The 15667-nt window shown below is 39.3% G+C and overlaps 1 long non-coding RNA gene across 4 annotated transcripts in view; it reads left to right on the forward strand.

Moving 5' to 3' along the window:
* Positions 1 to 15667, forward strand: part of LOC110255828 (uncharacterized) — a 153970-nt gene that overhangs the window by 5803 nt on the left and 132500 nt on the right. For all 4 annotated transcript variants that reach the window (XR_014819648.1, XR_014819646.1, XR_014819647.1 and 1 more), the window contains exon 2: positions 1552 to 1744. This is a non-coding gene — a long non-coding RNA (uncharacterized LOC110255828). The remainder of the gene's footprint in view (positions 1 to 1551; positions 1745 to 15667) is intronic.

The raw sequence follows: 15667 nt of genomic DNA on the forward strand, positions 1-15667 counted from the left end.
GGGCTAAACAGGAAAAATTAACTGGAAGTCTTTATCTACTGTCTCTCTTTCTCTTCCTGGAAGCCCTAAATTCAAAATACCAGGAGTGAGCCTGCCATGCAGGTTGGGTTCAACCCTAGGAGCTGCCATTCACATCATAATACTGAATTCTTATCTATGATAATTTGCAGTAGATGATATTAAAGTGACTTCTTTAACCAAATCAGGTTGTTATGAAAATTTTCCAACAATGGATATAAATTGTTTTGAGGAAGGTGGGCCTTTTTCTAAATTACAAAAATACACAGAGTGGGCTGATGGCCATTGTCAGTCATTGGTTGCCTCTGAAATCCCCCTACTTACATCATACAGATAGAAGATTGTAAAGTTCTTCTCTATAACTGCATGGTCCTAGGGTGGAAAGAAATCAAAATCTTTACAAAATGTCATCAAGTGTCCCCTTATTAAAATAGCTATCCCTCATCTAATCATCTTAAATGAAGCCCTGCTCTAATGCTTAGAGCTTATAATCACTTATATTTGAACAATCTATGATCATGACATATTTGTAGAATACTTCAGATACAGAAGAGAGATATAAGTAAGCAAACAGAGAAAAGCAAATGCGCATTAATCAGAGATACAATAGGGAACAGAAGAAAAACGGGCCAGCAGCAATAATCACAAAACTCAAAATAGAGAAGTATGAAAAATATAACTATATAATATGAACAGATTGACTAGAAAATGATTAAAGCAATTAAAAGAATATCAGAAATCAAAATAGAATTTCCAGAAGGTTTAGAATGGAAGTTGATCCAGTTTCTTAAAAAGTAGAGCATAAAGGAGGAAAAGAAAGATAAAATATCCATGAGAATGAATCCAAGAGTTTTAACATGCTAGGGCAAAGAAGCTCCAAAAAGAGAAAGAGAAAATAAAAGAATGACACTGCAGACAAATGGCAAAAGAAAACTTTTGAGCCTGAAAGGGACCCAAAGATCTTACTGTAATTTTAAAGCTCTAGTGATGAAGAAGAAACATTAAATCTTTTTTTTTTTTTTTGGTCTCTTTTGCCTTTTCTAGGGCTGCACCCGCAGCATATGGAGGTTCCCAGGCTAGGGGTCTAATCCGAGCTGGAGCCACTGGCCTACACCAGAGCCACAGCAATGTGGGATCCGAGCCGTGTCCGCGACCCACACCATAGCTCACGGCAATGCCGGATCCTTAACCCACTGAGCAAGGCCAGGGATTGAACCTGCAACCTCATGGTTCCTAGTCGGATTCGTTAACCACTGAGCCACGATGGGAGCTCCAGAATCATTAAATCTTTCATGGAGGTAAAGAGGTTAATATAAATTCTGAGAATTAGAATGTATGAGAGATTTTAGCAGCTACAACTGCATACTATAATATAGTGGAATAGAGCATTCACAGTTAGAAAGGAAATAATTTTCTACTGAGAATTATCCCATTAACCAAGCATTTACTAAGGTTTGAAGAAGAATTTAGGTATTTTCAGGGAGGTTGCAGGTTCGATCCCTGGCCTTGCTCAGTGGGTTAACTCTTTCTTAGGAAACTATTTGGGGGTGTGATCCGGAAAAATAAAGGAATAAAGAAAGAAGGAGGAAGAGAAAGAACTCAGAAAACAAACCCAGGAGGGTAATAAAAGAACCTCAGGAGAGAAACTGCCTCAACCCTAGTACCCGAAGACTTGATTGGAATCAATGGACAGACGATTTCAGGAAGTGGATTTCCAAGGAAAGGGGTAAGTAATAGAATAGCAGATGTGTTGGTGTGGTTGGACAGAATTAAAAACGTGTTAAAAAAAGGACAGGGAGAGGGAGAAAAAGCCCAGAAAAAAATGGCAATTAGAAACTCCAGAAAAAATGAAAGTCAGAAAACTCCAAAGGTATGCAAAATATTCATACAACATTACTTCATAGTGAAAAGTATATATACAGTTATAATGATTACTTATTGAATTAACTAAAATAATATATCAATTTGGAAGGGTGAGAACAGAAGGTAAGAGGTCAGTGTGAGAGAACTAATCACTAATCATAACCAGAGTCAATAACTGATGGCATCTAAAATTGATAAATCAAAAAAATAGTAATATAAATCTATTATTTAAAAATGTGGAAATAACTTCTAGAAAAACTTGCTTTTGCCTAGCATACTTGATGATTAAGGAAGAATAGGAAAGTGAATATTGTTTTTCGTTTAAAATTCAGTGCTATATAATTTTTTTTTCCTATGTGCGTGAATCAGGATGATAAAATTAAAAAAAAAGTAGGGATAGAATGCTTTCCATGTAGGAGAGTTTTTATCATTGTATGAAATTATATGATATAATTAGAGCATAGAAATATGAATTGTGTATGTACATATGTGTGCATATGATTTTATGGTCTTTGATAACAATATGGAAAGATACATGCTAGATTCTCAATATGAATTATGGTAGGGATGAGAAATGAAATGTGAAGAGAAGGAATAAAAGAGAATAAAACAGTATTTGTTTAACAAAGTCTATCCTTTTAAATTGCAGAACTTCAAAAAAAGGTAAATCACTGTAATCTCTTAGAAAAATCTATAACTCTTTTGAGAAATAGTAATCTTTTTTGTGTGTGCCTTTTTGGAATACATGTAGTTTCCTCTAATTGCCATTATGTACAGATCTTTCTTTGCACTGTCTCAGAAGTTAGCAGACTTCATTATTCTATCCAGAGAATAGAGATTAACTGTATTGTTCTATTTCTGGTTTCATTCAAACTGATCACAGTTATTTTATGCAACCAAATTTATGTTATTGTTATTCAGGGATTTGAGGAAAAAAAGTAAAGCTCATGTATTCATGCTATTTGAATGGGTTCTTAAAAGGAATTTTACTTGTTGGGAAATGTTAAGAATTGAAGATATTCCTGCCTTTATCCTCTCTTTACAGGAAGCAGAATTAGAAAACGGGTGATGTCTCTTAGAAATTTCCTCTGTACCAATTTCTCTACCATGTAGATGTCTTTTCCTAATTAAGTCAGAATTGCTTGAAGACAACCACCTACCTAATAGTTATCTGTTTTAGATGCTTACTGTGAGATATTTTTTTATGAGGAAATTGTGGTTAAAATAGGGTTAATAGTCTGCCCAAGGTCAAATCAGTCATAGTGCTAAATTAGGAATCAAATCCAAAACTTGTACTGTTTTTTCCTGCCCTCTGTGGCAGTGGAGGGCTGCCTGTAAAGAGAGTGGTCTCTGACAAACTTTTTCTGCAAGAGTGTTGGGGGAGGTTATTGAGAGGATGTGATCACTGGTTGACTGGCAAGCTGGACCAGGGCAATCAGAGAGTCCTCACTCTGTCCCCTGTCCTTGGAATGTAGGCTCCACCCACTGGAGTCACTTGGAGAAAGCAGATTGGAGAGAGCAATGTGTTGAGACCATCTGGTCTACCCAACCGAACCCAGTTCAGGTCTCTATATAAACTCTTACGATTCTTGGGAGTTCCTGTCTTGGTGCAGCAGAAACTAATCCAACTAGGAACCGTGAGGTTGCGGGTTCGATCCCTGGCCTGGCTCAGTGGGTTAAGGGTCCAGCATTGCTGTGAGCTGTGGTGTAGGTCACAGACGCAGCTCGGATCTGGCATTGCTGTGGCTGTGGCGTAGGCTGGCAGTAACAGCTCTGATTGGACCCCTGGCCCAGGAACCTCCATATGCCACAGGTGTGGCCCTAAAAAGACAATAAACAAACAAACAAACTCTTATGATTCTGGCTGGTGGGTGGGAGGATCTATTCATCTTATAGCTGCCTGAGACAAGCCTCATAAGTGAGTTCTCTTGCTTGTTAAAACTGCCACTGAACCATCTGGAGAGGTCTGCCTCTCTCTTTGGTCTCTTTCTTGCCCTCATTGTACAAGGACCAGTTTCAGATTTCACCTGGGAAGTTCCTTGAGATTTTGAACCAATAAAGGGAGCGTGTTCCCTCCCTCAAACCTTCTTCCTGACCTTTCCCATGTACCCTACACATAGAAGTACGTTCAGTGCCACTGCAGAGGGATCCGCCACTGGAGGTGTTCCAGGTGGGAGACAGCTGACCTTACGCTCATGACTCCAGACCCTTTGGTTGAACTCAGTTGAGCTTATTGTGAGGGAGGTGGATTACAGTATGTTCCCAGCACTGCTTTGTTTACTGAGATGGGGTAATTTGCCCAAACCAGAAAAACGTATTTTTAAGGCTATGTTGAACCATAAGCAAAAGCAATAAAATTAACCTCTAGTGGCTGGAATTGTAGCACGGTATAGAATAGAGGCAGATTTTCTGAGATGGAAGAGGTCTCACGATGCTTCTTTTTAAATCTCTAATTCAGCCCAGCCCTGTGCTGGGCACGTAGTAAGTCTCCTGGTTGACATAGCATGTCCTCTACAAAACCTGTCCTGCTTGATTGATGCATAGAAGAGCTGGCTTCCTTTGTCACAAGAAAGAAAACCAGCATACACTTTGAAAATAAAGATGACAGTCTGAGCTGATAGCTGTCATTTATGGAGAACTCACCATGTACCTGCCACCATGCTAAGGATTTTATGTGGAATGATTCACTGCTCTCAGAAAACCCTGCAAAAGTAGGTATTATATTATCCTCTTTTTAAGTATGAGGCGTTGGTGATGGAGCCAGTGTATGGAGCTAGTGTCCTGGTGAGATCTAGAAGACAGTGGATGGAGGGAGAGGCGAACGATTCTCACTCTACTTCACGTGTATTTTGGAGATTAAGCCCTCGTTGGTTGCATCCTTTGCAACTATTTTTTCCCCATTCTCTACGTTGTCTTTTCATTTTTTTGAAAAAATGGTTTCCTTTGCTATGCAAAAGCTTGTAAGCTTGATTAGGTTCCATTTTTTTATTTTTGGTTTTATTTCTATTGCCTTGGGAAACTAACCTAAGAAAACATTTACATGGTTTACATCTGAGAATGTTTTGCCTATGTTCTAAGAGTTTTATGGTGTCATGTCTTATGTTTAAGTCTTTTTTAAAAATTACTCAATGAATTTTGTTACATTTAGAGGCCTACAATAATCATCACAACCAAATTTTATAGTGTTTCCATCCCAAGCCCTAAATGTATTACCCCACCCCCCAACCTGTCTCATTTGGAAACCAAAAGTTTTTCAAAGTCTGAGTCAGTATCTATTCTGCTAAGAAGTTCATTGTGTCCTTTTTTTAGATTCCACATGTAAGTGATAGCATTTGATGTTGGTGTCTCATTATCTGACTGATTTCATTTAGCATGATAATCTAGGTCCATTCTTGTTGCTGGAAATGCCATTATTCCTTTCCTTTTAATGGCTGAGTAATATTCCATTGTGTATATGTACCACATCTTTTTTATCCACTCCTCTGTTGATGGACATTTAGCTTGTTTCCATGTCTTGGCTATTGTATATGGTGCTGCTATGAACATTGGAGTACATGTTTCTTTTTGAGTCATGGTTTTCTCTGGATAGATGCCCAGGAGTGGGATTGCTGGATCAAATGGTAGTTCTATTTTTAGTTTTATGAGGACTCTCCATACTGCTTTCCACAGTGGTTGCACCAATTCACATTCCCACCAACAATGCGATAGGGTTCCTTTAAGCCTTTTTGAGTTTATTTTAATGCATGGTGTGAGGGTGCGTCACTCCACTTCTTATCACATCACTCCAGCTCTCCTCTTCATCATGAAGATGGGATGAGGGCTCCTGCACCCAGATCAATGGTGTGGAAGACCCAGCTCGTTTATGCATCACTTGGATTTCCCTTTATAGCAAGTGTATGTAAAAGCAGGGAATTGATAAATGTCTTTAGCTTGCTGAGCCATAGTTAATTCCTATGCCATGTTCCCTATTTTTAAAGGCTAACTCGTACTCTCCCGTCTTCCTCTGTCTATCATTCATTAGAACTGTTCTTAGCCTTACAAATTACCTGCTACTCACCCCAAATCATCTGCTCACTTAATTGCATCCTCTTTCTGAATACTGTCTCACTCTCTGGATTTCTGGACTGATCCAAACTTCTCACTCTTTCTCTGTGGAGTTTGATTACCCAACGCACTTATTTCACTCTTGCTAGATTTCTTTATTAGCCAGCTTTTTTTACTTCCTGAATTGTTTTGGGTTTTATTATGAATGATTTACTTACTTGTGGTTAGGAGCTTTCCAGAACCAGATGCAATAGAATCCTTATTCTATTTCCACATAGAATGTGGGTAGGAAAAAGCTTGTGTGTGCATCCTTCATTTCTGTCTTCTTCCTTAGGCACTCTAGTGGGTGAAAAGCTAAGTGGAAGTCCTAACCCTTGGTCTCTGTGAATGTGATGTTGTTTGGCAGTAGGGTTTTTGCAGGTGCAGTCAAGTTAAGATGAGGCTGTATTGGAGTAGGAGGGGCCCGCCATCTGAAATGATTTGTGTCCTTATAAGAAAGGAAGAGACAGAGAGAAAAACCCATAGGGAGAATACCCCATCATGATAGGTAGGGATTGGAGTAGTAGGTTCTCAAACCACAGAACAGCAAGGAGCGCTGGGAACCCCAGAAGCGAAGAGGAAGATGAGGAACAGATTCTCCCACTAGAGCCTTCAGAAAGAGCAGGGCCCTGCTGATTTCAACATTCTAATTTCCAGAACTGTCAGGTACTAACTTGCTGTTATGTTAAGCCACACACTTTGTGACAATCTGTTATGGAAGCCTAGGAAACTAATATGGGGACTAAATACCTTTTCTGATTTTTCGTCATCCTCACCTTTGTTGTAATAGCGTCAATACACTGGGCACCCTATGTGTTCCTGGCACTGGGTTAAGTGTGAGTGTCATGTTGTATCTGACTTAATCCTCATAGTCACTTTGGTATTTTGGCAGTCTTTTCTTTGATGTACAGATTAAGAGACTGAGAACTGGTGAGGTCGAATCTGTTCTAATAAGATGTGGATCTTAATATAAATTCAAATGGATTTGACTCCAAAACCAGTACTTTGAACCACTCTCCCATTCTGTCCTCCACTGAAGCAGCATGATCATTTGTTTTCCTCCCTTCACTAATTTAACATTTTGTGTATTCTTTTTTTTTTTTTTTTTTTTTTTTTTTTTTTAGCTATTTCTTGGGCCGCTCCCGCGGCATATGGAGGTTCCCAGGCTAGAGGTCGAATCGGAGCTGTAGCCACCGGCCGACGCCAGAGCCACAGCAACGCGGGATCCGAGCCGTGTCTGCAACCTACACCACAGCTCACGCCGGATCCTTAACCCACTGAGCAAGGGCAGGGACCGAACCCGCAACCTCATGGTTCCTAGTTGGATTCGTTAACCACTGCGCCACGACGGGAACTCCACATTTTGTGTATTCTGACTTTGTTTTTTTTTTTTTTTTTCTCTTTCAGTGGCTGCCCCTGCAGCATTTGGAAGTTCCCAGGGAAGGAGTCAAATTGGAGTTGCCACAGCAATGCCAGATCTGAGCTGCATCTGTGACCTACACCAGAGCTTGTGCCAGGTCCATTGAGTAAGGATCAAACCCATGTCCTCATGGATGCTATGTTTTTCATTACATTTCTGACACGTCTAACAGGCTCTTCTCTTGTCATTTCTGCTTATTTTCCTTCTTTAGAAAGATTTTGGTCACTAATAAAATTACAGCATCAGAAGAGGAGAAACATGATTTGTTTATGTCTCTGAGGGAGGGTACAGGTCTAACCAACTGCTCTGAAGCTTGTGATTCAGGGAGATGGATGTTGAGCTCTGAGGACATAAAGATGCTGCGTTTGCCTTTTCTTTAGGTTATAGTTTGGTTAAAATTTATTTTTGGCTGTAACACGGAGGAGTAATCAAGGATTCCTTGGTTTCATGCTCTGAGTCAATGTTTTGAAAAGCTTCTAAAGTGACCCCAAATCTTTTGGCATGGTGGGGAGGAAAGTCTGGGAAGGAGAGGCCCTTGAAACTTTTCTCTCTTGCATTTGGTTACTTGATACTACATTTTAAGACTTTATTCTTAGCTTTCATGTTTAAAAAAATCTTATGGTTAATCTTATTATCTATAGGGGACTTTCATATATATATTTTTTTTATTTGATTCTCACAGCAGTCTTGAGATACAGGCAAGACGGAAACTACTATTCTCAATTTAGAAGTGAGAAAATACACTTGTAGAGCTGACGTGTTTTGCCCAAGGCTGTATAGATAGTAAATGGAAGTGGGATTAGACCATGAATATTATGGTTTCTAACATCCAGTTGAAATTTCATAAATCAATGCAATTTCCTAATGAAAATGAACATTTATATTGTGTATTTAATTCATATTCCTCACAACCCCTTTATAAAGTAGATTCCTCAAATTGCTATTTTACAAAGCCACAGTCAGAGACTTCAAAAAGCTTAAGAGGGTTGAGTATATTACCCAAGGTCCCATGGGGTGAAATGGTACAGAGGATTTGAACTGATCGCAGTACTTCTACACATTCTTAGTGCACATCTTCCCCAAAGCAGGCATTTGTTAATGGGAAGGTAAGACCATGAAATGCTTTACTGAGTTATGATACACCAGGGTGCTTAATCTCAGCCTGGCATCCAAGTCAATTAATATTCAATTAGATATGCACCTGGACAGGTCATGTAATTTGAATTAAATGGCACATATTTCTTTGACATTGAAATTTTAGCTGGGTCCAGGTCCTCTTCATTCCTAACTCACATCATTTATTCTGACATAGCATTTAAAGAATTTACTTGACTTTTAAACCATGCAACCATAGGCTTTCTTCCCCTTTTAGGATTGTTCTGATACTCTGATGAGACTTGAAAAGTTGAAATCCTTGAGTGATGACAACTCTGTCCTGTTTGGTGACAGCTTTCAGAATCTGACAGACAATCCAATTGGTTTAACAGTAATCAGACTGTTGAGAAGTTAAAACCACCTTCAAATCACAATGAGATCTGATGGGGAAGTTTGAAAAAAAGCCTGCAAATTTTTTCCTCCTGCACTTTATTGTTCCATGTGTGACCACATTTTTTTCCACAGTTAAATCTTAGAGATAAACATTTTTCCTTTTGAGAAAGCAAGGCCAGCTTAGGAACTTTGTGTGTTTTATACTGAGCAAACTAAAACTTAAACTGGATTCATTTAAAAAATACATAGGAGTTTCTTATTGAAGAGAGATGCTTAACAGAAAATCTTTGCCTGCTCACTGTTGATTTATTGACCTGTCTGTATAATACTTACATTGGAGAATGTTGGAAGATTTTCTTTAAATCATTTATTGAATGGCTTTTAAGGTAAATTTAATCCTCAGAAATATTGAGGGCCTTTATTTGGAATGAGGACAGACCACCAATTCACTGACAATCATTTGTGTCCAAATATCAATGTATCTGAATTGTATTTACTTTCACATGGACCATTTCATGAAATGTTCAGAGTAACTTTCCATTTTTCAGAGACAACTGATCTTTTTTTTGTGTGTGTATCTTTTTAGGGCTGCACCTGTGGCATATGGAGGTTTCCAGGCTAGGGGTCCATTTGGAGCTGTAGCTGCTGGCCTACACCACAGCCACATAAACACGGGATCTGAGCCTCATCTGTGACCTACACCACAGCTTATGGCAACGCCAGATCCTTAACCCACTGAGCGAGGCTAGGGACCGAACTCAAAACCTCATGGTTACTAGTTGGATTCATTTCCGTTGAGCCATGATGGGAATTCCCAGAGACAGCTAATTTTTAAGTAACTTATTCATTGATAGAATCAGGCAAGCGTTAAACTAATTCCTAGGATATTGATAAAAATCAGTTTTCTTCTCCTCAATTTCACCATATATTGAAACCCAGGCTGATTGAAGATAATATGAGGAAAAAATGTATATATATGTATAACTGGGTCACTTTGATGTATAGCAGAACTTTATAGAGTACTGTAGATCAACTATACTTTAATAAAAAAATTAAAATTAAAAAACCCAAACTGAATTCCACATTGGATTAAGTGATTAGACTAATCCATACTATATGTAGTTAAAAATGCCTAGTGTTGAGAATGAGATATATAAAATTATATATATATGATTTATAAAATTATGTTTATATAAAATTTTTCTGTAAAATTTTAACGACGACTTTTAGATCGTTTGGTGGTTTATACTGGTTGTCCGAGCAACCTGTTCTTCATAGATGCTGGACTGACTCAACATGCCTTGATGTATTTTTTTCTGACATTCAGCTTCAGTGTAATCAGCTGCACTGTTGCAGCAACTGTTCATACTGAAGAGTTTATTAACCATCACCGCACAGTGATGGATTTTCTGTGTCTATGCGTTGATTCAATCTACTTGTAGATAGAAGGCCAGTTTAAACGAAGAGACCCACTTTTGTATTTTGTTAGTGATATTCTACAGTTGAAAAACCAAAACAACCAAATTAAAATATCATTGTATTTATGACAACAAAGCTGGAACCGGATTCTGATGTTTCCTTGGGACCCCTTTTTTGAGGTGTAATTTTCCTAGTTTTTCTTTCTGTTGTACACATTTTTCTAGTCTTCCTTATGTGAAACTAGTCCAATGTCACCTTTAGAGTTTAGTTTCCTCATCCCAACATGGGAACTTCTGGTTTTCAAGGTTTTTTTTTCCCTAGGAGTCAACTGCTACGTGTGTGTGTGTGTGTGTGTGTGTGTGTGTGTGTGTGTGTGTGTGTGTGTAGGGGGGTTGCTTAGAATTCTCTAGTAAGAATTAGGAGAAAAATAATTTGGAAATTTTGCCAAGGTTCTGAATTAGCTGGGTTTGGACAGCACTATGAAATTTTGGGAGTCCTTTTTAGGGACTGTGAGTACTCACCCTAAAATTAGTTACTTCCATGCAAGCAGTACTCACTAGAGATTCTAGGCTGCGTCATGGTGTTGATCTGAGTTTGTGTGCTAGTGGGATGACCTTGGGCAAGATGACTGCTTTACTGTTTAAGACACAGTCTCCTTCCTGATAAAAATATAAATAACATTAATAATGAAAAAATTGTATTTGGAGTCCCCATCATGGCTCAGCAGAAACGAATCTGACTAGCATCCATGGGGACGCAGGTTCAATCCCTGGCCTCGCTCAGTGGGTTAAGGATTTGGCATTGCATTGAGCTCTGGTGTAGGTTGCAGACACAGCTCAGATCCTATGTTGCTGTGGCTGTGTTGTAGGCCAGTGGCTACAGTTCTGATTTGACCCCTAGCCTGGGAATCTCCATAGGCCATGGGTATGGCACTAAAAAGACAAAAAAAAAAATTGTATTTGTCTCACAAAGATGTCATGTGAATGAAATGATCCAGCAACACACCTTAATATAGTAGGTGCTCAAGAAAATGTACCCTTGCTATTCTATTAGTTAAAGGGGCAGAAGGGAGAGTAGGAAGGCTAAAGATATCAGCTAGAATAGTCTTCATCCTTTACTGAGGACCCACTGCTGCAGGGACTGAGCTGGGCAGTTGAACATTCATTCATGGGACAAGGATGGAGAAGAAATATATTCAAAGAGGAATTTATGGTGGTCAGATTAGAAGTGATGTTTTGTTTCTTCTTTATACTTTTCTGTACTCCCTGTATTTTGTATCATAACTATGTTACTTTTTCAATTCTAGATTTGTCTTTAAAAAATAATATAAAGCTGGAGTTCCTGCTGTGGCTTGGCTGGTTAAGAACCTGACATAGTGTCCATGAGGATGTGGGTTCAATCCCTGGCCTCACTCAGTGGGTTAAGTATCTGGCATTGCTGTGGCTGTGGTGTAGGCTGGCAGCTGCAGCTCCAATTTGACCCCCTAGTCTGGGAATTTCCATATGCCGCACCTGTGGCCCTAAAAAGAAGAAAAAAAACCTATATTGCCCTTTGTAATTTTTTTTGTTGTTAATATAGCTCCAGGAACATCTGAATTGAGTCCCTTTGGGAGATTTTGCAGGACAGTAGTGGCCATTAGAGCTGTGATTGGGCTCATGATGTGTGCTACCCTCTGGAAGTTGGAAACACAGCTTAGGAGTCAGACAAACCTGGGCTTGAGTCCAAGTAACGCAATGTTGGGAATGTTACTTCATTTCTCTGAGTCTGTTTTCCGATCTGTGAAACGAGAGGGACAGTGTCTCCTTTGCAAGGTCATTGTGAGGGTAAAATCAAGTGAGAGTGCCACACAGCCCAGCCCATGAAAATATGCACTGCGTTGGCGGTGGCTATTACTATTTACTGAAAGATTGTTGAAGTCCAACTTCCTCTTTTTTTGTGGTGAAGCAACTGAAGTACACAGAAGTTACATGACTTTTCTGATATCTTCTGTGTAGCAAATGACGGAGCCTGAACTAGAAATCTGGTTTTCTAACATCAGTACGCAGCTCTTTCCAATAGCCAGGTGTTCTCAAAGTATCTGCCATTGAGTACAGCCTTCATGACTTCTTTTTTCTTTCTTTCCTTTTTTTTTTTTTTTTATGCTTTTTAGGGACCTTCAGCACATGGAGGTTCCCAGGCTGAGGGTCGAATCAGAGCTACAGCTCCCAGCCTACACCTCAGCCACAGCAATGCAGAATCCGAGCCGTGTCTTCGACCTAACGCTAGATCCTTAACCCACTGAGCGAAGCCAGGGATCGAACCCGCCACTTCATGGTTACTAGTCACTTTCGTTTCTGCTGAGCCACAACGGGAACTCCCACAACTTTTTCCATACCCACATAACACCTAGCTACTATTTCCTTACAATTTTTTTTATAATTACCTTTTTTCACTTAAGTTTGTTTAGAAATTGTATGTCATTTTTCTAAATATAAATGCGGTATCATTTTTAGCATCATAAACAAAATGTAGCTATAAAATAAATTCAATGCCACAAAACACTTTTTGTTGTCATTTGGCCAGGTACGGTTAGAAGCATGTTCAATGCCAAAAAGATAACAGCTTGGGAGAGAAGTTTAAGGAGACCAGAGCCCTTCATGACATCAAGGAATCGGTGCCATGGTTGTAGGAAATGAGCAAGCAGAAAGATGTTAAGTTATGGTACCTACCTGTAAGAGACTGGCCTCTGTGCTTTGGGTTTTAGAATGGATCGGAATGCGTGATGATAATGTACAAAGATTGACCATGGGGTCAGTGCTGAACCAAAGGAAGATGTCATTTCTGTCTCAGAAAAGTCTGAAACCATCATGCGCCATTCATGGGATTTCCTAAAAAGAATCTTACTTGTTTAAGGACCTGCCTAGTTTATTCCATAGCCACCCATCCCAGTTCTGTGTTGCCTCTGACTTCCTCAGATGGTTTGATATCAGCGGTTGCTGTTCCTTTTATGCTAATGAATTGAACATGAGTTTTGTACCGAAGGGGGCCATCCGTTTTCAGTGACAGGTCGTAATGGACAGAGAGGGTTGCATTATCAAATAATGCGCTTCTGCTGGGAATGTGCGTCTGCAACATACACATCTGTCAAACAGCCAGAAGCGGCCTTTTCCGAGCTGGTTAGGGATGTAAATAATGTGACCACAGGCAGAAGAGATGGTGTCTGGCATGTTGGCAAGAGACCTCACCAGAGGTTGAGCCTCCAGGGTTGTCTGCAGCAATGTGTGAGTAATTGTTCTCTGTCGCAGTCTGTTTTAGGAAAGTAACTAGTGAAGTACCCACATGAAAGCAGCAGCACTTATTTCTAGAAATGAGAAAGTAAAGGAAATCATTGATGTGACCGAGAAACTAGCAGGAAAACCCTTCTCCTCCAGTTTAAAAATCTTTATTTCCTAATCCTTTCACTTTAAGTCTCTTCCTCATTTTTCTTTTATCTCTTTATATTTTTCTCCCTGATGGATTATCCTTTAATTTTGTAAGTACCTTAGCTCTGGTCCCTTCTAATTTCATCTTATTACTGTCTGAGAAAGGTCTCTGAAGGAGAAATTTCCACATTGGAGAAAAAAAGGCTTAAGGAGATTGTCATCAACATCCATGAATTATATGGAGAGGGTAAAGATAAAACAGGTCATCCCAAGTTTCAAGATACTAGGAATGAGGTTTTTCTGTGAAGCTTAAAAATGGTAGATATAAGATGAAAAAAAAAAGGATGATTGACATTTAAGGGATCTATCCTGAGATTTTGCAAGAGTCTTTCAAATTATAAATATCAGTGAAGTTTCTGACGTGGAGTGCAAGAAAAGATACTGACCTATATGTGCATTTTCTTTAAGCTCTTCATGAGTTCTTATATCATAAGCCGATGCCACGCTCTGTAAAAGTGGAAAGATGGTTGACTGCTGATGTGAGGATGAGTGGTTTGATAGGTAGGCAGTTGAGTAAGTAAGAAAACTATGCAAATATCCTATGAGGCACGTGGTAGTAAATGCATTTGTGAAGTTATTCATACAATGTATAGTTTCAGCTCTTACTTGATGGGGAATTTTCCCACTAGCTGGTACATTAGCCAAAATGTCATCAATTGCTTTCTTCCCATTTTTCTATAACTCTATCATGGATACATTCACCTTATAGCTATGAGTACTGCTAAACTAGACATTTTTTCTTTCTTTTTTTTTTTTTTGCCTTTTTTTTTTATTATTATTTTCCCACTGTACAGCAAGGGGGTCAGGTCATCCTTAGATGTATACATTGCAGTTACAGTTTTTTCCCCCACCCTTTCTTCTGTTGCAACATGAGTATCTAGACATAGTTCTCAATGCTATTCAGCAGGATCTCCTTATAAATCTATTCTAGGTTGTGTCTGATAAGCCCAAGCTCCCGATCCCTCCCACTCCCTCCCCCTCCCATCAGGCAACCACAAGTCTCTTCTCCAAGTCCATGATTTTCTCTTCTGAGGAGATGTTCATTTGTGCTGGATATTAGATTCCAGTTATAAGTGATATCATATGGTATTTGTCTTTGTCTTTCTGGCTCATTTCACTCAGTATGAGATTCTCTAGTTCCATCCATGTTGCTGCAAATGGCATTATGTCATCCTTTTTTATGGCTGAGTAGTATTCCATTGTGTATATAGACCACATCTTCCGAATCCAATCATCTGTCGATGGACATTTGGATTGTTTCCATGTCCTGGCTATTGTGAATAGGGCTGCAATGAACATGCGGGTGCATGTGTCTCTTTTGAGTAGAGCTTTGTCCGGATAGATGCCCAAGAGTGGGATTGCAGGGTCATATGGAAGTTCTATGTATAGATTTCTAAGGTATCTCTTTCTTTTTTTTAGGGCTGTACCCATGGCATATGGAGATTCCCAGGCTAGGGGGTTGAAATGGAGCTGTAGCTGCTGGCCTATGCCAGGGCCACAGCAATGTGGGGTCCGAGCCGTGTCTGAGAACTACACCACAGCTCATGGCAATACTGGATCCTTAACCCACTGAGTGAGGCCAGGGATCGAACCTGCAACCTCATGTTACTCGTTGGATTCGCTCTGCTGCACCACAAGGGGAACTCCCACATTCTTTAACTTGTTCCAGAATTCTGGAGTTGTAGGAAGCCATATTGAACTTATGAGCCATCATTTTCTTAACAAGATTGTATTAATAACACTCTCATTTGCCTTTCTTTTCAGAACTGTTTTATCTCAAGAAAATGTTTGTGTGTGTGTATGTGCACGCGTGTATGAGAAATAACATCCAGAATTATTGTTTTGTTGCTTTTAGTAAATTATCCAAACCACACTTTTGGGTTTTCTGCATCTGGAAAATATTGGTGACTAGATA

The sequence above is a fragment of the Sus scrofa genome, chromosome 11 (assembly GCF_054392235.1).
Source record: "Sus scrofa isolate SSC_HxYL_T2T_F1_AM1 chromosome 11, Sscrofa_HxYL_maternal_Yorkshire_Landrace_v2.0, whole genome shotgun sequence".
In the NCBI taxonomy this organism is placed as follows: domain Eukaryota; kingdom Metazoa; phylum Chordata; class Mammalia; order Artiodactyla; family Suidae; genus Sus; species Sus scrofa.